Raw genomic sequence first — 25,373 nt, forward strand, 5'->3', positions numbered from 1 at the left:
TCAAACACGAGGGGCTTGCCAAAGGATAAAATGAAAAAGGGGAAGGTGAGGATCACCTTGACTCAAGCATAAAGTAAAAACATAAAGTAAAAGATAGGCCCTTTGCAGAGGGAAGCAGAGGTTGTCATGTGCATTTAGGGTTGATGCACAAAATCTTAATGCAAAAGAACGTCACTTTGTATTGCCCCTTGTATGTGGACCTTTATTATGCAGTCCGTCGCTTTTATTACTTCCACAACAAGTTCGTGCATAGCTTATTTTCTCTGCACTAATAAGTCATACATATTTAGAGAGCAATTTTTATTGCTTGCACCGATGACAACTTACTTGAAGGATCTTACTCAATCCATAGGTAGGTATGGTGGACTCTCATGGCAAAACTGGGTTTAAGGATATTTGGAAGCACAAGTAGTATCTCTACTTGGTGCAAGGAATTTGGCTATCATGAGGGGGAAAGGCAAGCTCAACATGTTTGGAAGGTCAATGACAATATACTTTAACTGAGATGTCGGAAAACATAAACCATTACGTTGTCTTCCTTGTCCGTCAACTCTTTTAGCATGTCATACTTAATGAGTGCTCCCAATTATAAAAGGTGTCCAAGATAATATATTTATATGTGAACCCCTCTTTCCTTATCACTTCCTATTAATTGCAACAATGACCAAGGCTAAGTTTATCAACTCTCAACAATTTTTATGCCTCATACTTTCTATGTGTGAAGTCATCACTAATCATAAGATCAATATGAACTCTTTTATTCTTTCTACTTTCTCAAGATCATAGCAACATAGCAAAGACCTTGACTCAACACTAATCTTTATTATAGATAGCTCACGGACTCGATTACAAAAAGAGATCACAATGCAGAACTTAAAACTACTTGATATCAAAACTTCAAAACTACTAGATCAAGATACTACTAAAAGGATTGAACTAAATAAAACAGTAAAGATAAGAGTGTGATGGTGATACGATACCGGGGCACCTCCCCCAAGCTTGGCAGTTGACAAGGGGAGTGCCCATACCCATGTGATTATTTCTCCTTCTTCATGGTTGGTGTTATGATCTTCTTGGCGACGATGCCTTCAGGATACGGTTCTCCTCCTCGAGCTTATTGACTTGTTGTTAGAGGTCCATAATTTCTTTATGGAGCTTGCCCGTAACGGCCAAAGCTCCTTTTACCCAAGGATGCTGCATAGCTTCTAGAGAACAGGTGAAACTTTTTTTCATATTTTCATAAGAAAGAAATTTAGAGTTGGAAGGAGTGACCGGAATAGGGACAGCCAGGCTAGGTAGTTCACCCATAGTGAATTCGGCTCGGAGACGCTTGATCCTCCTCCATGGCATCTATTCTTTTCAAATCAGCCTCCATCTCATCCTCCGTTGATGGTCCAAAGTGATAGGCATCGCTATTTGCTCCGGGACCTGGCGTTGGGTGAGACACCCGACTCTCCCCAACTGACTCCTGAGAAGACATCTTGCTTTATTCTGCAACAGGAACAACTCGAAACAAAAACAGAGGATATTTGCGTGATACAGTGGTCAAAACCTTCAGGAGTATATATAATGAATTTTTACCGACCAAAATATGTAATGTGCAAGAAAACGGAGTCCGGGAGGCACACGAGGTGCCCACGAGACAGGGGGCGCGCCCTGTAAGGGGGGTGTCGGTGTCAAAACCGGCGGATCTCGGGTAGGGTGTCCCGATCTGTGCATCAAGGTTGATGGTAACAGGAAGCAAGGGACACAGATGTTTACCCAGGTTCGGGCCCTCTCGATGGAGGTAAAACCCTACTTCCTGCTTGATTAATATTGAAGATATGGGTAGTAGAAGAGTAGATCTACCACGAGATCATAGAGGCTAAACCCTAAGAGCTAGCCTATAATGGTATGATTGTAATTGTGATCGGCCTTCTAAGGACCAATCTCTCCGGCTTATAGAGACACCGGAGAGGGCTAGGGTTTACATGGAGTCGGTTATAAGGAAGGAAACACAATATCCGAATCGCCAAGCTTGCCTTCCATGCCAAGGAGAGTCCCATCTGGACACGGGCCGAAGTCTTGAGTCTTGTATCTTCACGCTTCAATAGTCCGGACGATGTATACAGTCCGGCAGTCCGGATACCCCCTTATCCAGGACTCCCCCAGTAGCCCCTGAACCAGGCTTCAATGACGATGAGTCCGGCATGCAGTATTGTCTTCGGCATTGCAAGGCGGGTTCCATCTTTGAATACTCCAAAATACCTGTTACGACGAATAGTGTCCGGCATCCCATCAATGTGGTACTCCTCGGCTTCAGTGTCTCAATAATGACCATCTCCACGTGTCGAGCGAATGCGAAGAGTCGAGGCATTTTTCCATTTGCCACCCTCAATCCTCCGGGCTGACCGTCTATTTGAAGGGATGGGGATTCTCAGATCCAAACCTCACTCTCCCTCCCTGAGCTAGCATCCAATAGAGCGCTCCGCGAAAAACCATTCCAACATGGCTGGCCGTCGCAGCTCTTCTGCTCGCCCTCCTCGTTCAAAGTCGGGGGATTGGGGAGAGTGTTCAGTTCCTCATAGACGTTTGATAGAGATACAAACCCAAGGGTTTCTCCCACCAGCGTTCATGGTCCCTGTCCGCGCCGGAATAGCAACTTACGATAGAGGGGAACAAGCAGAGGGATCTCCAAATCCATCTCCAGAGGAGCGTATATGCCTCATCCCGCATCTACTAAGGGGCGTCGGGTTTCCCATCCACCCATTTCTTCGCGGGCTCCTGGAGTTCTACGGCCTCCAGTTGCACAACCTTACCCCTGCCTCCATTCTGCATATAGCGGGGTACGTCGCCCTTTGCGAGCTGTTTTTAGGCTGCGAACCACACTTCAGATAATGGAGGAAGCTGTTCTGCCTTGTCCCCCGCACCCAGGGAGAATCCCTATGCCAAGTGGGCGGGGCCAAAGTATGGAGCATTGCCGAGACCGGATACCTGTCCGGCACTCCTAAGAAGGCACCAGAAAACTGGCCTTCAGAGTGGTTTTACATTGATGACGTTCCCCTTCCGGATCCAGTCCGGACAGGTCTCCCCAAGTTCAGTAATGCCTCGCCGAGGGCACGCCTAAGCTAGCGCCCCCGAGGCCCTCAAGAAGAGGATACGAGGGAAATACACTTCCTGATGAGCAGGATGAAGTTACTAGCCAAATCCGGACTGACGATAGTCGAGGTTATGTCAATATGCATAAAGTGGGGAGTGCAACTGCTTCAATATCGGGGGAAGCCCATGTGGCACTTCAACGGGGAAGACGACGCCACCCGCTGCGGCCGTAAGGGTCCGGACTCCGCCACTGCTTTGGCGAGGATATTGTCCGATTTATACAAAGGGGAAGAGGAGGAATTCCTTCGCGTTAAAACGCGGGACAGATTCTCCATGTACAACCCCCCAGAGTGGGTAAGTTGCCATTCTTTTCCCTGCTTTACTTACTTTAGCGTCCTTCTACTAAGATTACTTGCATCGACGTTTCCGAGCAGGAACTGAGGAGGGCCGTAGAAGGAATCTTCAGCCCCTCCCTGCAGCCAGAGGACCCCGGAAGGGCCCTGGATCCAGGACTCAAAGAAGATTCGGATATTACCGTGGAGCTTGTCAACAGTGTATTTTATCAAGTGAGCTGGGATGGCGCCTCAGTGGCCATTACAGCCGACTATCCTGGACTGCTCCCTGTGCCGCATGTAAGCCGAACTGAAAACCCTATCCTCCGAAGGGGACTCCGCTCAGGTATTATGACTTACCCTTGAGGGGTCTTGCTGTTTGCAGAGACGACGGTCGGAGCGCGGGGCTGAGCCCCTAGGGACTCGTCAACCACGGGCGTCCGGATCGGGCAGGCTCAAGAGGAAGGCGGTGAGGGTTGACACACCGCTGCAGAGGTAAAGTAATAACCTGTCCTGTGATTATAGTATTTGAAATATGATAGCACCCTTTGTGTCTGGCAGGAAGAGGAGTAGCCGGACTATATCCGGGGATCCCGCCAATCACGCCTCCACCAGCCGGGTTCCAGAGCCGGCTTCGAGGGCGGAGGCGGACACGGGGCCAGTACCGCATAGTTCTCCGATAGAGGATGCGGATATGTGTTCAGCCAAGAACTCCGAAGTGGAGAGTGCCATGAATCACCGACGCCGGAGGGCCGTGCTTTGGAACAACATCTTTTCCGAAGAGGCTTTTAATGCCTTCAATTCGGCAGACGCATACGTCCGAGCTGCTCAAGGCGGGCTTGCCCAAGCGACGAACCTGTATAACAAAGATATACGGGTAAGAAATTTTGATAAGTATGTATAGCAGTAGCCCCTGAGACTAGAAATAGTTGGAACAACTGTTTGAAGGATCAATTTATGCACAGGTTCTTGTGGACAAGAATGAACAATTGGCTCGGGAGATGGAGGAATGTAAGTCCCATCTGAGGGACGCGGTTGCCAAGTTAGAGGAATCCTAGAAGGCCTCCTCTGGTAACATTTGTCTTAATTGTACGAAGATGCACCAGTTAGTGAATGGCTGGTATGACTAGTCTAACAGAAGATTCTGCAGACAATCCCAAGGTGAACCCAGAGGGCGTAACGGATGACGAATCGCATCTTAAAAGGCAGCTAAAGGCTGGCGAGCATATCCTTACGCAAGTGAAACAAGAGAAGAACAATCTTCAAGATGCCAATATTTGGCTGGACGTGGAATTAAAAGACGTCCGCGCTCAACTGGCGGACTCCGTGACGGAGAACAAAAGGCTTCAACGCGACATTTATGGTGAGTGCCCAGACGAACTGTATGATAGTTCGGCGAGGAAGTATTTTGAAAGAATTTTGCTTGCAGGAATGTTAACGGGTCGCCCTGAAGAGGAGATGCCCTCATCTGCAAGTGATTTACTACAAGAACTTTCACAGTTGCACAAGCGAGCTCGGCGGGTGATGCACGGCGTTGCTCAGGCCTTGTGACCATCAAGCCTCCTGCCGAATGACATGGGGGAGCTTGCGGACCTGCTTCAAGGAGCCCGGCGGCGCTTCCGACTGTGGAAGATATCAGCATGCCGGCAAGGTGCAAGAGAAGCCTGGGCAATGGTGAAGACGTGCTACACCAAGCTGGACCCGAACCATATGCCCGAAGTAGGACCGGCGGGGCCCGATGGGCAAGAAATTCCCGTGAGCCTAGTATATGACCAGGTAGTGTTAGCCGCTAAGTATTGTCAACAGGATTGTAAGCTAGATAGCCTGTTAGATGGTATAGAGGAAGAATATAGTCAGTCCAAGTGACTGTGTATTTTAATGGGCATAAGTAGCCCCTAGCCGGATTAAAATCATTTGTCATGGCGAACCTTTTCGCTTCAGCCCCCGGATCCTACAGTCCGGGGTGTGTCCGAATACCTGCTCAGTTATACAGAACCGGGGTATGCGTGGAGACCAGGCGTAGGGGTCATAAGTGCTTGAACAGACAAGTACCCAACTAGTTATGTTATATTACATGGATAGTAAGAAACATCTTCCAGGGAGAATAGTTCCGTTAGGGGTTCCTTTCCCTAGGTATGCATGCGGCAATGCGCTTGTCCGGACTGCGAACTATGGCGCATGATACAAGACTTCTGGGGATTTATGTTGTAATAAACGAATACGTCTTTTGTTCACCGATCGAATATTCTCTTAAGGAAACTAGCTTTCGGCTTCACCCAGTCTGAGGTACACATCCGGCTGAACCGGCAGTAACAATCGCAGAGGTGCTCCCCCCATGCCCTAGCCGTATTAACGGGAATGTAGGGCATAAACACAAGAGCCAGGCAACCCAGCTTGGCTACATCTTAAGTCATATCGATGCATATAATGGTGAAGAAAAGGCACATATGAAAAAGAAACTCATATGTGATGGGCAAAAAGCCATTTGCATAATTATTTTTAGCTTCCGTATAGGAAGCCCCTAGGTATAGCTTACACACAGAGTGCGGCCGGAGTAATCCGGGAGTCCACACTGTATTAAGTACTTTGTGTGAAGATAAAAAGGGTCGAGAAAGGAAAAGTGGGGTGGAGCATAAGTAAAAGGGAGGGAGTAAGGAGACGGACACCAAGTTTGGCGTTAGGCGTAGAATCTCCGGAGTCTGGCCGCGTTCCATGGGTTCGGCTCGAGTCTGTTATCGGATGCATTACGTAAGCGGTATGCTCCTCCGGTGAGAACTTTGTCAATGACGAAGGGACCTTCGCACTTGGGTTTGAGTTTGTCCTTCTTCTTCTCCGGTAGGCGTAGAACGAGCTCGCCAATATTGTAAGCTTTGGCCCACACTTCTCTGCTTTGATATCGTCGAGCCTGCTGCTGATAGAATGCGGAACAGGCTTTTGCGCCGTCGCACTCCTCCTCCAGGGCATCCAAGTTGTCCTGCCGATCTATCTCGGCTTCCTTCTCTTCGTACAAGCGTACGCGTGGCGAATCATGTATTATGTCGCAGGGTAGTACTTCTTCCGCACCGTACACCATAAAAAATGGTGTATATCCGGTGGTACGATTCGGTGTGGTCCGTAGCCCCCAGAGTACGGAGTTGAGCTCCTCCACCCAGTGCGTATCTGATTCTGTTAAAGATCGCACTAGTCTGGGTTTGATGCCGCTCATGATGAGACCGTTTGCCCGTTCGACCTGGCCGTTTGTTTGGGGATGGTAGACGGAGGCGTAGTCGAGCTTAATGCCCATTTTGCCGCACCAAGTTTTCACTTCATCAGCTGTGAAATTTGAGCCATTATCAGTGATGATGCTGTGGGGGACACCGTATCGGTGTACGACCCCGGATATGAAGTCTATTACTGGTCCGGATTCGGCCGTTTTGACTGGTTTGGCTTCTATCCATTTGGTGAACTTGTCCAGCATGACCAATAAGTATTTTTTTATTATGGCTCCCCCCTTTAAGAGGTCCGATCATATCCAGCCCCCAGACCGCGAAGGGCCAAGTTATGGGGATTGTTTGGAGAGCGGTGGGGTGCATATGACTCTGATTGGCGAAGAGCTGGCAACCGACGAAATGTTGGACAAGGTCCTGTGCGTTTGCTCGGGCCGTCGGCCATAGAAGCATGTACGGAAGGCCTTGCTGACTAGCGCTCGAGCCGCGGCGTGGTGTCCGCCCAGTCCGGCATGGATTTCAGCCAAGAGTTGCCGCCCTTCCTCTTCGGAGATGCACCTTTGGAGCACTCCGGTCGAGGTTTTATTATATAGGTCCCCTTCATGGACTTTGTAAGCTTTAGAATGCCAGACAATGCAGCGTGCTTCATTTTGGTTTTCGGGGAGCTCCTGCCTATTTAGGTAGGCCAAGATAGTCTCAGTCCATGGGGCGATTACGGCCATGATTTCGTGGGCTGAAGATGTTATTTCGGTGGCAGAGCCTCCGATTGTGTCTGATGGTTCAGAATCTGGGGATGTGTTCGGATCCGTGCTAGTATTGCCGGACTCCCCTTCCCATACTATGGATGGCTTGAACAACCTTTCCAAGAATATGTTAGGTGGGACAGGGTCGTGTTTAGAGCCGATGCGGGCGAGGACGTCCGCCGCTTGATTGTTTTCTCGAGACACATGGTGGAATTCGAGCCCCTCAAACCGAGCTGACATTTTGAGGACGGCATTACGGCAGGCCACCATTTTCGGATCCTTGGCATCAAAGTCTCTGTTTATTTGTGATATTGCGAGGTTCGAATCGCCGTGCACTTCTAGGCGTTGGATGCCCATAGAGACTGCCATCCGAAGACCATGCAACAGAGCCTCATATTCGGCTGCATTGTTGGAGTCTGTGTATAATATTTGGAGGACGTACTGGACCGTGTCTCCGGTGGGAGACGTCAGGTCTACACCTGCTCCCAATCTGGCCAGCATTTTAGAGTCGTCGAAGTGCATGATCCAGTTGGAGTATGCGCCGTACTCTTTAGGGAGTTCGGCTTCCGTCCATTCGGCGACAAAGTCGGCCAATACTTGCGACTTAATGGCCCACCGTGATTTGTACATTATGTCAAACGGAAGGAGCTCGATTGCCCATTTAGCAATCCGGCCCGTAGCGTTGCGGTTATTTATTATGTCATTGAGTGGTACTTCGGAGGCTACTGTAATCGAACACTCTTGAAAGTAGTGTTGCAGCTTCCGGGATGCCATGATGACTGCGTATGCTATTTTTTGATAGTGTGGGTATCGGGATTCGCATGGAGTGAGGACTGTGGATACGTAATAAACCGGCTTTTGGAGCGGGAATTTGTATCCGTCAACCTCTCGTTCGATGACGAGTACTGCGCTTACAACTTGATGTGTTGCAGCTATGTACAGTAGCATAGGCTCGCCGATGTTCAGCGCTGTTAGGACTGGATTGCTGGCCAGTAAGGTCTTTATTTCATCGAGTCCGGCCGCGGCTGCATCCGTCCACACGAAGTGTTTGGTGCGCCAAAGGAGGCGGTAAAGAGGTAATGCCTTTTCTCCTAACCTGGAGATAAAGCAGCTCAAAGCAGCCACGCATCCGGCTAGTTTCTGGATGTGCTTGAGGTCTGTTGGTATAGCCAACTGCGACAGAGCTCGGATTTTCGCCGGACTCGCTTCGATTCCTCTATTGGAAACAATGAAGCCCAGCAGTTTCCCAGAGGGGATGCCGAAAACACATTTTTCTGGATTCAACTTGATGTCGTATGTCCGGAGGTTATCGAATGTAAGCCTCAAGTCATCTATTAGGGTTTCGACGTGTCTTTTTTTATGACCACGTCGTCCACATATGCCTCCACTGTTTTGCCGATTTGTTTTTCCAGGCATGTTTGAATCATGCGTTGATAGGTTGCGCCGGCATTCTTGAGCCCGAAAGGCATAGTGTTGAAGCAAAAAGGGCCATATGGCGTTATGAAAGCTGTTGCAGCTTGGTCAGACTCTGCCATCTTTATTTGATGGTATCCAAAGTATGCGTAGAGAAAACACAGCGAGTCATGTCCAGCTGTGGCATCGATGATCTGATCGATGCGAGGGGGGGGGGGAAGGGTGTTGGAAATATGCCCTAGAGGCAATAATAAAAGCATTATTATTATATTTCTTTGTTCATGATAATTGTCTTTATTCATGCTATAATTGTGTTATCCGGAAATCGTAATACATGTGTGAATGACAGACACCAACATGTCCCTAGTAAGCCTCTAGTTGACTAGCTCGTTGATCAATAGATAGTCATGGTTTCCTGGCTATGGACATTGGATGTCATTGATAACGGGATCACATCATTGGGATAATGATGTGATGGACAAGACCCAATCCTAAGCATAGCGTGAGATCGTGTAGTTCGTTTGCTAGAGCTTTTCTAATGTCAAGTATCTTTTCCTTTGACCATGAGATCGTGTAACTCCCGGATACCGTAGGAGTGCTTTGGGTGTATCAAACGTCACAACGTAACTGGGTGACTATAAAGGTGCACTACAGGTATCTCCGAAAGTGTCTGTTGGGTTGACGCGGATCGAGACTGGGATTTGTCACTCCGTATGACGGAGAGGTATCACTGGGCCCACTCGGTAATGCATCATCATAATGAGCTCAAAGTGACCAAGTGTTTGGTCACGGGATCATGCATTACGGTACGAGTAAAGTGACTTGCCGGTAACGAGATTGAACGAGGTATTGGGATACCGACGATCGAATCTCGGGCAAGTAACATATCGATTGACAAAGGGAATTGCATACGGGGTTGATTGAATCCTCGACATCGTGGTTCATCCGATGAGATCATCGTGGAGCATGTGGGAGCCAACATGGGTATCCAGATTCCGCTGTTGGTTATTGACCGGAGAGCGATCTCGGTCATGTCTACATGTCTCCCGAACCCGTAGGGTCTACACACTTAAGGTTCGGTGACGCTAGGGTTGTAGGGATATGTATATGCAGTAACCCGAATGTTGTTTGGAGTCCAGGATGAGATCCCGGACGTCACGAGGAGTTCCGGAATGGTCCGGAGGTAAAGATTTATATATGGGAAGTCCTGTTTCGGGCATCGGGACAAGTTTCGGGGTTATCGGTATTGTACCGGGACCACCGGAAGGGTCCCGGGGGCCCACCAGGTGGGGCCACCCATCCCCCGGGGCCACATGGGCTGTAGGGGGTGCGCCTTGGCCTACATGGGCCAAGGGCACCATCCCCACTAGGCCCATGCGCCTAGGGTTTCCATGTGGAGGAGTCCTAGGAGGGGAAGGCACCTCCTAGGTGCCTTGGGGGGGAGGGAAACCCCCCTTGGCCGCCGCCCCCCTAGGAGATTGGATCTCCTAGGGCCGGCCACCCCCCCTTGGCCCTCCTATATATAGTGGGGGAGAGGAGGGACTTCATACCTTGGCCTTTGGTTGCCTCCTTCTCCCTCTCCAACACCTCCTCCTCCTCCATAGTGCTTAGCGAAGCTCTGCCGGAGTACTGCAGCTCCATCAACACCACGCCGTCATGCTGCTGCTGGTGCCATCTTCCTCAACCTCTCCTCTCCCCTTGCTGGATCAAGAAGGAGGAGACGTGGCTGTTCCGTACGTGTGTTGAACGCGGAGGTGCCGTCCGTTCGGTGCTAGGATCTCCGGTGATTTGGATCACGTCGTGTTCGACTACATCATCCCCGTTCTTTGAACGCTTCCGCTCGCGATCTACAAGGTACATAGATGCATCTAATCACTCGTTGCTAGATGAACTCATAGATGGATCTTGGTGAAACCGTAGGAAATTTTTTGTTTTCTGCAACGTTCCCCAACAGTGGCATCATGAGCCAGGTCTATGCGTAGTTCTTCTTGCACGAGTAGAACACAATTTGTTGTGGGCATAGATTTGTCAACTTTCTTGCCGCTACTAGTCTTATCTTGCTTCAGCGGTATTGTGGGATGAAGTGGCCCGGACCAACCTTACACGTACGCTTACGTGAGACCGGTTCCACCGACTAACATGCACTAGTTGCATAAGGTGGCTGGCGGGTGTCTGTCTCTCCTACTTTAGTTGGAGCGGATTCAATGAAAATGGTCCTTATGAAGGGTAAATAGAAGTTGACAAATCACGTTGTGGCTTTCACGTAGGTAAGAAAACGTTCTTGCTAGAACCCTACTTCAGCCACGTAAAACTTGCAAACAACAATTAGAGGACGTCTAACTTGTTTTTGCAGCAAGTGCTTTGTGATATGATATGGCCAAAGTTGTGATGAATGATGAATGATCTATATGTCATGTATGATATGTTCATGCTATTGTAATAGGAATCACGACTTGCATGTCGATGAGTATGACAACCGGCAGGAGCCATAGGAGTTGTCTTTATTTTTGTATGACCTGCGTGTCATTGAAGAACGCCATGTAAACTACTTTACTTTATTACTAAACACGTTAGTCATAGAAGTAGAAGTAGTCGTTGGCGTGACAACTTCATGAAGACACAATGATGGAGATCATGGTGTCATGCCGGTGACAAGATGATCATGGAGCCCCGAAGATGAAGATCAAAGGAGCTATATGATATTGGCCATATCATGTCACTACTTTATATAATTGCATGTGATGTTTATTATGTTTTATGCATCTTGTTTACTTAGAACGACGGTAGTAAATAAGATGATCCCTTACAAAATTTCAAGAAGTGTTCTCCCCTAACTGTGCACCGTTGCTACAGTTCGTCGTTTCGAAGCACCACGTGATGATCGGGTGTGATAGATTCTTACGTTCACATACAACGGGTGTAAGACAGTTTTACACAGCAAAAACACTTAGGGTTAACTTGACGAGCCTAGCATGTACAGACATGGCCTCGGAACACGGAGATCGAAAGGTCGAACACGAGTCGTATGGAAGATACGATCAACATGAGAATGTTCACCGACGATGACTAGTCCGTCTCACGTGATGATCGGACACGGCCTAGTCGACTCGGATCGTGTAACACTTAGATGACCAAAGGGATGTCAAATCTGAGTGGGAGTTCATTATAATTTGATTAGATGAACTTAATTATCATGAACTTAGTCTAAATATTTTACGATATGTCTTGTAGATCAAATGGCCAACGTAGTCCTCAACTTCAACGCGTTCCTAGAGAAAACCAAGCTGAAAGACGATGGCAGCAACTATACGGACTGGGTCCGGAACCTGAGGATCATCCTCATAGCTGCCAAGAAAGATTATGTCCTACAAGCACCGCTAGGTGATGCACCTGTTCTCCCTGCAGAACAAGACGTTATGAATGCTTGGCAGGCACGTTCCGATGACTACTCCCTCGTTCAGTGCGGCATGCTTTACAGCTTAGAGCCGGGGCTCCAAAAGCGTTTTGAGAGACATGGAGCATATGAGATGTTCGAAGAGCTGAAAATGGTTTTCCAAGCTCATGCCCGGGTCGAGAGATATGAAGTCTCCGACAAATTCTTCAGCTGTAAGATGGAGGAAAATAGTTCTGTCAGTGAGCACATACTCACTATGTCTGGGTTACATAACCGCTTGACTCAGCTGGGAGTTAATCTCCCGGATGATGCGGTCATTGACAGAATCCTCCAGTCGCTTCCACCAAGCTACAAGAGCTTTGTGATGAACTTCAATATGCAGGGGATGGAAAAGACCATTCCTGAAGTATTTGCTATGCTGAAATCAGCAGAGGTAGAAGTCAAGAAGGAACATCAAGTGTTGATGGTCAATAAAACCACTAAGTTCAAGAAGGGCAAGGGTAAAAAGAACTTCAAGAAGGACGGCAAGGTAGTTGCCGCGCCCAGCAAGCAAGCTTCCGGGAAGAAGCCAAAGAATGGACCCAAGCCCGAGACTGAGTGCTTTTATTGCAAGGAAGTGGTCACTGGAAGCGGAACTGCCCCAAATACTTAGCGGACAAGAAGGCCGGCAAAACCAAAGGTATATTTGATATACATGTAATTGATGTGTACCTTACCAGTAATCGTAGTGACTCCTGGGTATTTGATACCGGTGCCGTTGCTCATATTTGTAACACACAGCAGGAGCTGCGGAATAAACGGAGACTGGCGAAGGACGAGGTGACGATGCGCGTAGGGAATGGTTCCAAGGTCGATGTGATCGCCGTCGGCACGCTACCTCTACATTTACCTACGGGATTAGTTTTGAACCTCAATAATTGTTATTTTGTGCCAAGTTTGAGCATGAACATTGTATCAGGATCTCGTTTAATTCGAGATGGCTGCTCATTTAAATCCGAGAATAATGGTTGTTCTATTTATATGAGAGATATGTTTTATGGTCATGCTCCGATGGTGAATGGTTTATTCTTTATGAATCTCGAGCGTAATGCTACACATATTCATAGTGTAAGTACCAAAAGATGTAAGATTGATAGTGATAGTCCCACATACTTGTGGCACTGCCGCCTTGGTCACATAGGTGTCAAACGCATGAAGAAGCTCCATGCTGATGGACTTTTAGAGTCTCTTGATTACGAATCATTTGACACGTGCGAACCATGCCTCATGGGTAAAATGACCAAGACTCCATTCTCAGGAACAATGGAGCGAGCAACCAACTTATTGGAAATCATACATACTGATGTGTGCGGTCCAATGAGTGTTGAGGCTCGCGGTGGCTATCGTTATGTTCTCACCCTCACTGATGACTTGAGTAGATATGGGTATGTCTACTTAATGAAACACAAGTCTGAGACCTTTGAAAAGTTCAAGGAATTTCAGAGTGAAGTTGAGAATCAACGTGACAGGAAAATCAAGTTTCTACGATCAGATCGTGGAGGAGAATACTTGAGTCACGAGTTTGGTACACACTTAAGAAAATGTGGAATAGTTTCACAACTCACGCCGCCTGGAACACCTCAGCGTAATGGTGTGTCCGAACGTCGTAATCACACTCTATTAGATATGGTACGATCTATGATGTCTCTTGCCAATTTACCACTATCTTTTTGGGGCTATGCTTTAGAGACTGCCGCATTCACTTTAAATAGGGCACCGTCGAAATCCGTTGAGACAACACCGTATGAATTGTGGTTTGGGAAGAAACCTAAGCTGTCGTTTCTAAAAGTTTGGGGATGCGATGCTTATGTCAGGAAACTTCAACCTGAAAAGCTCGAACCCAAATCGGAAAAATGCGTCTTCATAGGATACCCTAAAGAAACTGTTGGGTATATCTTCTACCTCAGATCCGAAGGCAAGATCTTTGTTGCCAAGAATGGGTCCTTTCTGGAGAAAGAGTTTCTCTCGAAAGAAGTAAGTGGGAGGAAAGTAGAGCTTGATGAAGTATTACCTCTTGAACCGGAAAATGGCGCAACTCAAGAAAATGTTCCTGAGGTGCCTGCACCGACTAGAGAGGAAGTTAATGATGATGATCAAGATACTTCTGATCAAGCTCCTACTGAAATTCGAAGGTCCACAAGGACACGTTCCGCACCAGAGTGGTACGGCAACCCTGTCTTGGAAATCATGTTGTTAGAAAACAGTGAACCTTCGAACTATGAAGAAGCGATGGCGGGCCCGGATTCCGACAAATGGCTAGAAGCCATGAAATCCGAGATATGATCCATGTATGAAAACGAAGTGTGGACTTTGACTGACTTGCCTGTTGAACGGCGAGCCATAGAAAATAAATGGATCTTTAAGAAGAAGACAGATGCGGATGGTAATGTGACCATCTATAAAGCTCGGCTTGTCGCTAAGGGTTATCGACAAGTTCAAGGGGTTGACTACGATGAGACTTTCTCACCGGTAGCGAAGCTGAAGTCCGTCCGAATCATGTTAGCAATTGCCGCATTTTATGATTATGAAATTTGGCAAATGGACGTCAAAACGACATTCCTTAATTGTTTCCTTAAGGAAGAATTGTATACGATGCAGCCGGAAGGTTTTGTCGATCCTAAGAATGCTGACAAGGTGTGCAAGCTCCAACGCTCGATTTATGGGCTGGTGCAAGCATCTCGGAGTTGGAACATTCGTTTTGATGAGATGATCAAAGCGTTTGGGTTCACACAGACTTATGGAGAAGCCTGTGTTTACAAGAAAGTGAGTGGGAGCTCTGTAGCATTTCTCATACTATATGTAGATGACATACTTTTGATGGGAAATGATATAGAACTTTTGGACAACATTAAGGCCTACTTGAATAAGAGTTTTTCAATGAAGGACCTTGGAGAAGCTGCTTATATATTAGGCATCAAGATCTATAGGGATAGATCGAGACGCCTCATAGGTCTTTCACAAAGCACATATCTTGATAAGATTTTGAAGAAGTTCAAAATGGATCAGTCCAAGAAAGTGTTCTTGCCTGTTTTGCAAGGTGTGAAATTGAGCTCAGCTCAATGTCCGACCACGGCAGAAGATATAGAAGAGATGAGTGTCATCCCCTATACCTCGGCCATAGGTTCTATTATGTATGCCATGCTGTGTACCAGACCTGATGTAAACCTTGCCGTAAGTTTGGTAGGAAGATACCAAAGTAATCCCGGCAAGGAACACTGGACAGCGGTCAAGAATATCCTGAAGTACCTGAAAAGGACTAAGGAAATGTTTCTCGTTTATGGAGGTGACGAAGAGTTCGTCGTAAAGGGTTACGTCGACGCTAGCTTCGACACAGATCTGGATGACTCTAAGTCACAAACCGGATACGTGTATATTTTGAATGGTGGGGCAGTAAGCTGGTGCAGTTGCAAGCAGAGCGTCGTGGCGGGATCTACATGTGAAGCGGAGTACATGGCAGCCTCGGAGGCAGCACATGAAGCAATATGGGTGAAGGAGTTCATCACCGACCTAGGAGTTATACCCAATGCGTCGGGGCCGATCAAGCTCTTCTGTGACAACACTGGAGCAATTGCACTTGCCAAGGAGCCGAGGTTTCACAAGAAGACAAGGCACATCAAGCGTCGCTTCAACTCCATTCGTGAAAATGTTCAAGATGGAGACATAGAGATTTGTAAAGTACATACGGACCTGAATGTAGCGGATCCGTTGACTAAACCTCTCCCTAGAGCAAAACATGATCAACACCAGAATTCCATGGGTGTTCGATTCATCACAATGTAACTAGATTATTGACTCTAGTGCAAGTGAGAGACTGTTGGAAATATGCCCTAGAGGCAATAATAAAAGCATTATTATTATATTTCTTTGTTCATGATAATTGTCTTTATTCATGCTATAATTGTGTTATCCGGAAATCGTAATACATGTGTGAATGACAGACACCAACATGTCCCTAGTAAGCCTCTAGTTGACTAGCTCGTTGATCAATAGATAGTCATCGTTTCCTGGCTATAGACATTGGATGTCATTGATAACGGGATCACATCATTGGGATAATGATGTGATGGACAAGACCCAATCCTAAGCATAGCGTGAGATCGTGTAGTTCGTTTGCTAGAGCTTTTCTAATGTCAAGTATATTTTCCTTTGACCATGAGATCGTGTAACTCCCGGATACTGTAGGAGTGCTTTGGGTGTATCAAACGTCACAACGTAACTGGGTGACTATAAAGGTGCACTACAGGTATCTCCGAAAGTGTCTGTTGGGTTGACGCGGATCGAGACTGGGATTTGTCACTCCGTATGACGGAGAGGTATCATTGGGCCCACTCGGTAATGCATCATCATAATGAGCTCAAAGTGACCAAGTGTTTGGTCACGGGATCATGCATTACGGTACGAGTAAAGTGACTTGCCGGTAACGAGATTGAACGAGGTATTGGGATACCGACGATCGAATCTCGGGCAAGTAACATATCGATTGACAAAGGGAATTGCATACGGGGTTGATTGAATCCTCGACATCGTGGTTCATCCGATGAGATCATCGTGGAGCATGTGGGAGCCAACATGGGTATCCAGATCCCGCTGTTGGTTATTGACCGGAGAGCGATCTCGGTCATGTCTACATGTCTCCCGAACCCGTAGGGTCTACACACTTAAGGTTCGGTGACGCTAGGGTTGTAGGGATATGTATATGCAGTAACCCGAATGTTGTTCGGAGTCCCGGATGAGATCCCTGACCTCACGAGGAGTTCCGGAATGGTCCGGAGGTAAAGATTTATATATGGGAAGTCCTGTTTCGGGCATCGGGACAAGTTTCGGGGTTATCAGTATTGTACCGGGACCACCGGAAGGGTCCCGGGGGCCCACCGGGTGTGGCCACCCATCCCCCGGGGCCACATGGGCTGTAGGGGGTGCGCCTTGGCCTACATGGGCCAAGGGCACCAGCCCCACTAGGCCCATGCGCCTAGGGTTTCCATGGGGAGGAGTCCTAGGAGGGGAAGGCACCTCCTAGGTGCCTTGGGGGGGAGGGAAACCCCCCTTGGCCGCCGCCCCCCTAGGAGATTGGATCTCCTAGGGCCGGCCACCCCCCCTTGGCCCTCCTATATATAGTGGGGGAGAGTAGGGACTTCATACCTTGGCCTTTGGTTGCCTCCTTCTCCCTCTCCAACACCTCCTCCTCCTCCATAGTGCTTAGCGAAGCTCTGCCGGAGTACTGCAGCTCCATCAACACCATGCCGTCGTGCTGCTGCTGGTGCCATCTCCCTCAACCTCTCCTCTCCCCTTGCTAGATCAAGAAGGAGGAGACGTGGCTGTTCCGTACGTGTGTTGAACGCGGAGGTGCCGTCCGTTCGGTGCTAGGATCTCCGGTGATTTGGATCACGTTGTGTTCGACTACATCATCCCCGTTCTTTGAACGCTTCCGCTCGCGATCTACAAGGTACGTAGATGCATCTAATCACTCGTTGCTAGATGAACTCATTGATGGATCTTGGTGAAACCGTAGGAAAATTTTTGTTTTCTGCAACGTTCCCCAACAAAGGGATCCTTGGTGCAAGCCTTGTTGAGGTCTTTGAAGTCGACACATAGGCGCCAGGATTTGTCCTTCTTTGGTACCATTACCAAATTTGCTAGCCAATCCGGATGTTTAATATCTCTGATGAATCCGGCCTCAAGTATCTTGGCTAGCTCTTCCCCCATTGCTTGTCGTTTGGGCTCTGAGAATCGCCTTAGGGCCTGTTTGACAGGTTTATATCCCTTTAGTATATCAAGGCTATGCTCGGCCAATCCACGCGGGATGCCCGGCATGTCCGATGGGTGCCAGGCGAAAATATCCCAATTCTAGCGCAAAAAGTCTCGTAGTGCGGCGTCTATTATGGGGATCAACTGTGTCCCGATGGAAGCTGTCTTCATGGGCTCCGTTGGATGGACTTGGAATTTGACTATTTCGTCTGCGGGTTTAAATGAGGTGGACTTGGGTTGCTTGTCGAGTATCACATCGTCCCTATCCACGGTGGCCCGTAGCGTTGTTAATTCTTCGGCTGCTTGGGCTTCGGATAATGCTTCCAGGGCCAGTGCTGCGGTTTTGTTTTCGACGCAGAGTGTGACGTCCGGATCACTGGCTAGAGTGATGATTCCATTGGGCCCGGGCATTTTAAGCTTCATGTACCCGTAATGGGGTATGGCTTGAAAGGTCGTAAACGCGTCTCGCCCTAAAAGGGTGTGGTATCCGCTGCTAAAAGGAGCCACTTGGAATGTGATTTCTTCGGACCTATAATTTTCCGGGGTGCCGAATACCACACCGAGTGTAATTTTTCCCGCACACCGCGCTTCTCGACTAGGGATGATTCCCCTGAAGGTGGTGCCGCTTTGCTCAACACGGCCTTTATCAATTGCCATTTTGTTGAGCGTTTCTTCATAGATCAAGTTCAATCCACTTCCGCCGTCCATGAGTACCTTAGTGAGCCGGAAACCGTCCACGATTGGGCTAAGGACCAGAGCGGCCGGTGCCCGGACAGTTTAGAATCGAGGTTCATCACTGGCATTGAAAGTTATAGCAGTGTCGTTCTAGGGGTTTATCTTTGCCACATGGCAAATTTCAGCGGAGCTTCGGTGAGCTCGCTTGCGCCTATTGTTTGAGGCGAAAGTCTCGAAGACTGTTAATACCGCATTGTGTTCATTGGCGGGATGTTGTCCTGCTTTACGGCCTGCAAGAAGGTCCTCGCCACTTTTTGCAACCTACCGGAGTATCCAACATGCTCTAAGGCTATGAGTTAGTGTCGTGTCCGGAGTGCTGTGGAGTTTACATGGTCCATTGAGCCATTCTTCCAATACGGTTCCCCGCCCCGGGGTGTGTTTTGGTTTCTTGGGGACAGGATCGGCCGACTTGCGAGAGTTCGCCCGTTTAGTTCGGACAAAGGTCTTGGTGAGAGCCGTACTGTCCCAAAATTCTGTTTGGGTTTTCCAAGTGCTTTCCATCGCACAGTACTTCTGTACTATGATTCCCAAATCCGTGAAGCATGCTATGTCACGGCGGCTTATAGCATTAAGGAGTCCTTTGTCCGTGCAGTTTTTGCAGAAGAGTAAGACTACATCCTCCTCGCAGCAGTCCTCAACCTTGTTAAGCGCAAGGAGGAATGGCCCAGTAGCGATGTACAGTCTCCTGGGGCTCTGGCCTGATGCGGGAGAGACGGTTTAAGTCTTGGTGGGTGTTGCTAGCTGAATCCGGATTCTGATCCGATCTAACACTCAGGGGCGTGGGAGGTTTCGAGCCTAACAGCTCGGGATCCGGAGTGCCGCCCAATTTCTTTGGCCCAATGCCCGATTCTAAGTCCGGGACCTGGGTCATGTCTTCCTTTGAGCAGGTCTTCGGCTCAAGGAGTTCGGTGATCCGGACATAATTCGTCCTCAAAGTCGAGGGACGGTCCGTGTGAGGTTCCTCCACTACCGCTATCTCATGGGTGGCCGGCGGGGATCTGATGTCCCTTTGGCGGGTCTAAGCCCATTCCGGTCGTAGTCTATAGCGACTCCCGGAGAGGCGATGTGATCCAAGAGCTCATTGAGGGAGGAGAGCTCCATCGGATCTATCTGTTCGGCAAGTTCCGAACTGACGCGAAAGTTATGATTGATGACCCGAGAGGCCATCGTCAGTGCTACCGCCGATGGGGCGGTCATGATAAAGCCACCGAGTCGGAGAGTTTGGCCTACAGCCAGAGCTCCCTCTGAGGTAATGTCCTCCTTGATGACAAGATGATCCATCGAGCCTTGCGGCAACGACACAGAGGAACTCTCAATGAAAGCACCAATGTCGGTGTCAAAACCGGCGGATCTCGGGTAGGGGGTCCCGATCTGTGCGTCAAGGCTGATGGTAATAGGAAGCAAGGGACACAGATGCTTACCTAGGTTCGGGCCCTCTCGATGGAGATAAAACCCTACTTCCTGCTTGATTAATATTGAAGATATGGGTAGTACAAGAGTAGATCTACCACGAGATCGTAGAGGCGAAACCCTAAGAGCTAGCCTATAATGGTATGATTGTAATTGTGATCGGCCTTCTAAGGACCAACCTCTCCAGCTTATATAGACACCGGAGAGGGCTAGGGTTTACATGGAGTCGGTTATAAGGAAGGAAACACAATATCCGATCGCCAAGCTTGCCTTCCACGCCAAGGAGAGTCCCATCCGGACACGGGCCGAAGTCTTGAGTCTTGTATCTTCACGCTTCAATAGTCCGGACGATGTATACAGTCCCGCAGTCCAGATACCCCCTTATCCAGGACTCCCTCAGGGGGCGCGCCCTCCACTCTCGTGGGAGCCTCGTGTCCCTTTCGTACTACTTCTTTCTTCCTAAAATTCTTAAATATTCCAAAACTGATAAAAATTGCCATTGGAGTTGTTTTGGAGTCGGTTTACTTACCGTACCACATACCTATATCTTTTCGGAGTCTGAAACGTTCTGGAAAGTGTCCCTTATGTATTCCTCGGGAGTTACGGTTTCAATAATATTAGTTTCAACATTGATAGGATTACCTGAAATATAATGTTTAATTCTTTGACCGTTTACCACCCTCGGATTTGTGCCTTCGAAGTTGTTGATTTTTATGGCACCAGAACGATAGACCTCCTCGATAACGAAAGGACCTTCCCATTTTGAGAGAAGTTTTCCTGCAAAAAATCTTAAACGAGAGTTGAATAATAATACATAGTCTCCTACGTTAAACTCACTCTTTTGTATCCTCTTATCATGCCAGCGTTTAACTTTTTCTTTGAATAGCTTGGCATTCTGATACGCTTGGGTTCTCCATTCATCAAGTGAGCTAATATCAATAACCTCTTCTCACTGGAAAGTTTGAAGTCATAATTGAGCTCTTTAATAGCCCAATATGCTTTATGTTCAAGTTCAAGAGGTAAATGACATGCTTTTCCATAAACCATCTCATATGGAGACATACCCATAGGATTTTTGTATGCGGTTCTATAGGCCCATAATTCATCATCAAGTTTTTTGGACCAATTCTTTCTAGATCTATTCATAGTCTTTTGCAAAATTAATTTGAGCTCTCTATTGCTCAACTCTACTTGACCACTAGACTGCGGATGATAAGGAGATGCGATTCTATGATTAACATCATACTTAGCAAGCATCTTACGGAAAGCACCATGAATAAAATGTGAACCACCATCAGTCATAAGATATCTAGGGACTCCAAACCTCGGAAAAATTAACTTCTTTAAGCATTTTAATAGAAGTGTTATGATCAGCACTACTAGTTGGAATATCTTCTACCCACTTAGTAACGTAATCAACAGCAACTAAAGTATGTGTATAACCATTAGAGGAAGGAAAAGGTCCCATATAATCAAAGCCCCAAACATCAAACGGTTCAATAACAAGAGAATAATTCATAGGCATTTCTTGACGTCTACTAATGTTACCTATTTTTGGCATTCATCACAAGATAAGACAAACTTACGAGCATCTTTGAAGAGAGTAGGCCAATAAAAACCAGATTGTAGTACCTTGTGTGCAGTTCTATCTCCAGCGTGGTGTCCTCCATAAGATTCAGAGTGACACTTGCGTAGAATCTGTTCCTATTCATGATCAGGCACACAACGTCTAATAACACCATCTACTCCTTCTTTATAAAGGTGTGGATCATCCCAGAAGTAATGTCTTAAATCATAAAAGAACTTTTTCTTTTGCTGGTATGTGAAACTAGGCGGTATATATTTAGCAACAATGTAATTAGCATAATCAGCATACCAAGGAGCAGTACGAGAAGCATTGACGACCGCTAATTGTTCATCAAGAAAGCTATCATTAAAGGTCATCAAGAACATTCTCTAACCTAGACAAGTTATCTGCAATGGGGTTCTCAGCTCCCTTTCTATCAATAATTTGAAAGTCAAATTCTTGGAGCAGGAGAACCCATCTAATGAGCCTAGGCTTAGCATCTTTCTTTTTCACAAGATATTTAATAGCAGCATGATCAGTGTGAATAGTAACTTTGGAATCAACAATATAAGGTCTAAACTTATCACATGCAAACACAACTGCTAAGAACTCTTTTTCAGTAGTAGCATAATTTCTCTGGGCAGTATCAAGAGTCTTACTAGCATACTGGATAACATTCAATTTCTTATCGACTCTTTGCCCTAGAACAACACCTACAACATAATCACTAGCATCGCACATAATTTCAAAAGGTAAATTCCAATCAGGTGGCTGAACAATAGGTGCAGTGATCAAAGCTTTCTTAAGTGTTTCAAATGCTTCTACACAATCATCATCAAAGACAAAAGGAATATCTTTTTGCAATAAATTAGTCAGAGGCCTAGAGATTTTAGAGAAGTCCTTAATGAAGCTCCTATAAAAACCGGCGTGACCAAGGAAACTTCTTATACCTTTTATGTCCTTGGGACATGGCATCTTTTCAATAGCATCAACTTTGGCTTTATCAACTTCAATACCTCTCTCGGAGATCTTGTGCCCCAAGACAATGCCTTCATTAACCATAAAGTGACACTTTTCCCAATTCAGGACGAGACTAGTGTCTTCGCATCTCTGCAAAACTCGATCAAGGTTGCTCAAACAATCATCAAAAGAGGATCCATAAACGGAAAAGTCATCCATGAATACCTCACAAATCTTTTCACAAAAATCAGAGAATATAGCCATTATGCATCTTTGAAAGGTAGCAGGTGCATTACATAAACCAAAAGGCATATGTCTATAAGCAAAAGTACCAAAAGGGCAAGTAAAAGTAGTTTTAGATTGATCCTTCGCCGACACAGGTATCTGAGAGAAACCAGAATAACCATCTAGAAAGCAGAAGTGTGTGTGTTTGGATAGTCTGTCTAGCATTTGATCATTAAAAGGTAAGGGGTAATGATCTTTCTTAGTAGCTTTATTTAACTTACGGAAATCAATTACCATCCTATAACCTGTAATAATTCTTTGCGGGATCAATTCATCTTTATCATTAGGAACAACGGTAATACCTCCCTTTTTAGGAACACAATGGACAGGGCTTACCCATTCACTATCAGCAACGGGATAAATAATACCTGCCTCAAGGAGCTTTAGTATCTCCTTTCTTACCACTTCCTTCATCTTGGGATTTAATCGTCTTTGAGGATCTCTAACTGGTTTGGCATCTTTCTCCACTGTAATTTTGTGTTGGCATAATGTGGGACTAATGCCCTTAAGATCATACATAGTATATCCAATAGCTGCTCGGTGCTTCTTCAGAGTTTTCAATAATCTTTCTTCTTCTTTCTCTAAAAGGTTAGCACTAATAATAATAGGATATATTTCTTTTTCATCAAGATAAGCATACTTAAGATTATCAGGTAATGGTTTGAGTTCAAACACGGGATCACCCTTGGGTGGAGGGGGATCCCCAAGAATTTCAACGGGAAGGTTATGTTTTAGCACAGGTTCCTGTTTAAGGAACACTTCATCTATTTCCTCCCTTTCCTTCATAAACATATTGTTTTCATGGTCTAGCAAATATTGTTCTAACGGGTCAGTTGGAGGAACAGCAATGGAGGGAAGACCAATAATTTCATCCTTGCTAGGTGGTTCCCTATCACGAGGTTGTCTACTAAACTTAGCAAAATTAAACTCATGAGACATACCATCTATGCCAACGGTGACAATATTCTTTTCACAATTAATCTTAGCACCAGCCGTATTCAAGAAGGGTCTACCAAAAATAATGGGACAAAAATCATCTTGTGGGGAACCAAGAACAAGAAAATCAGCAGGGTATTTAACCTTCCCACACAAAACTTCAACATCTCTAACAATCCCAAAGGGTTTAATGGTATCCCTGTTAGCAAGCTTGATAGTAACATCAATGTCTTCTAATTCAATGGGTGCAATGTCATGCATAATTTCTTGATATAAGGTATAAGGTATTGCACTAGCATTAGCACCCATATCACATAAGCCATGATAACAATGATCTCCTATTTTAACAGAAATAACACGCATGCCTACGACAGGTCTACGTGTCTTAGTATCAGGTCTAGCAATATTGGCAGTCTCACCACAGAAAGAAATAACATGCCCATCTAAATCCTCATCCAAGAGATCTTTAACCATAGCAATACTAGATTCAACATTAATTTGCTCAGGAGGTGTATAAGTCCTAGTATTACTCTTACGAAAAATAGTCGAAGCTTTAGCATGATCCTTTATCCTAACAGGAAAAGGAGGTTTTTCAACATAAGCAGTAGGAACAATAGGATCACTATAGGTAATAGTCTTTTCTTCGACTGTAATAGGTGCAACTACTTTCACTTCAACAGGAGGATTATATTTAAACCACTTCTCTTTAGGGAGATCAACGTGAGTAGCAAAAGATTCACAGAAAGAAGCTACTATCTCAAAGTCAAGTCCATACTTAGAGCTAAATCCACGAAAAGCATTGGTATCCATAAAAGATTTAACACAATCGAACTTAGGTGTCATACCCGACTCTTTACCATCGTCGGAACCCCAATCTTCAGAGTTGCATTTAATTCTTTCCAATAAGTCCCATTTGAAATCAATAGTCTTCAGCATATAAGAACTAGCACAGGAAGTATCGAGCAGGTTGCGATTATCAAGAGAAAGCCGAGCATAAAAATTCTGAATAATCATTTCCCGAGAGAGCTCATGATTGGGGCATGAATATAACATTGACTTAAGCCTCCCCCAAGCTTGAGCGATGCTTTCTCCTTTGCGAGGCAAAAAATATATATGTAATTACGATCACGATGAACAAGATGCATAGGATAGAACTTCTGGTGAAATTCCAACTTCAATCGCTTATAATTCCAAGATCCCGTATCATCACATAGCCTATACCATGTCAATGCATCTCCCTTCAAAGATAAAGGGAAGACCTTCCTTTTTACAACATCATCGGAAATACCTGCAAGCTTAAATAATCCACAAACTTCATCCACAAAGATAAGGTGTAAATCAGGATGGAATGTTCCGTCTCCTGCAAATGGATTAGCTAGCAGTTTCTCTATCATACCCGAAGGAATCTCAAAGTAAATATTTTCATAAAGTTCAGTAGGTTGAGGAGCAACTCTTTGCTCTTTTGGTTGGGGTGAAGATACCCCAAACAAGCCCCTCAAAGGATTAATTTCCATAGAGACAAGTAACAGA

Source organism: Triticum dicoccoides, chromosome 5B, assembly GCF_002162155.2.
Source record: "Triticum dicoccoides isolate Atlit2015 ecotype Zavitan chromosome 5B, WEW_v2.0, whole genome shotgun sequence".
Classification (NCBI taxonomy): domain Eukaryota; kingdom Viridiplantae; phylum Streptophyta; class Magnoliopsida; order Poales; family Poaceae; genus Triticum; species Triticum dicoccoides.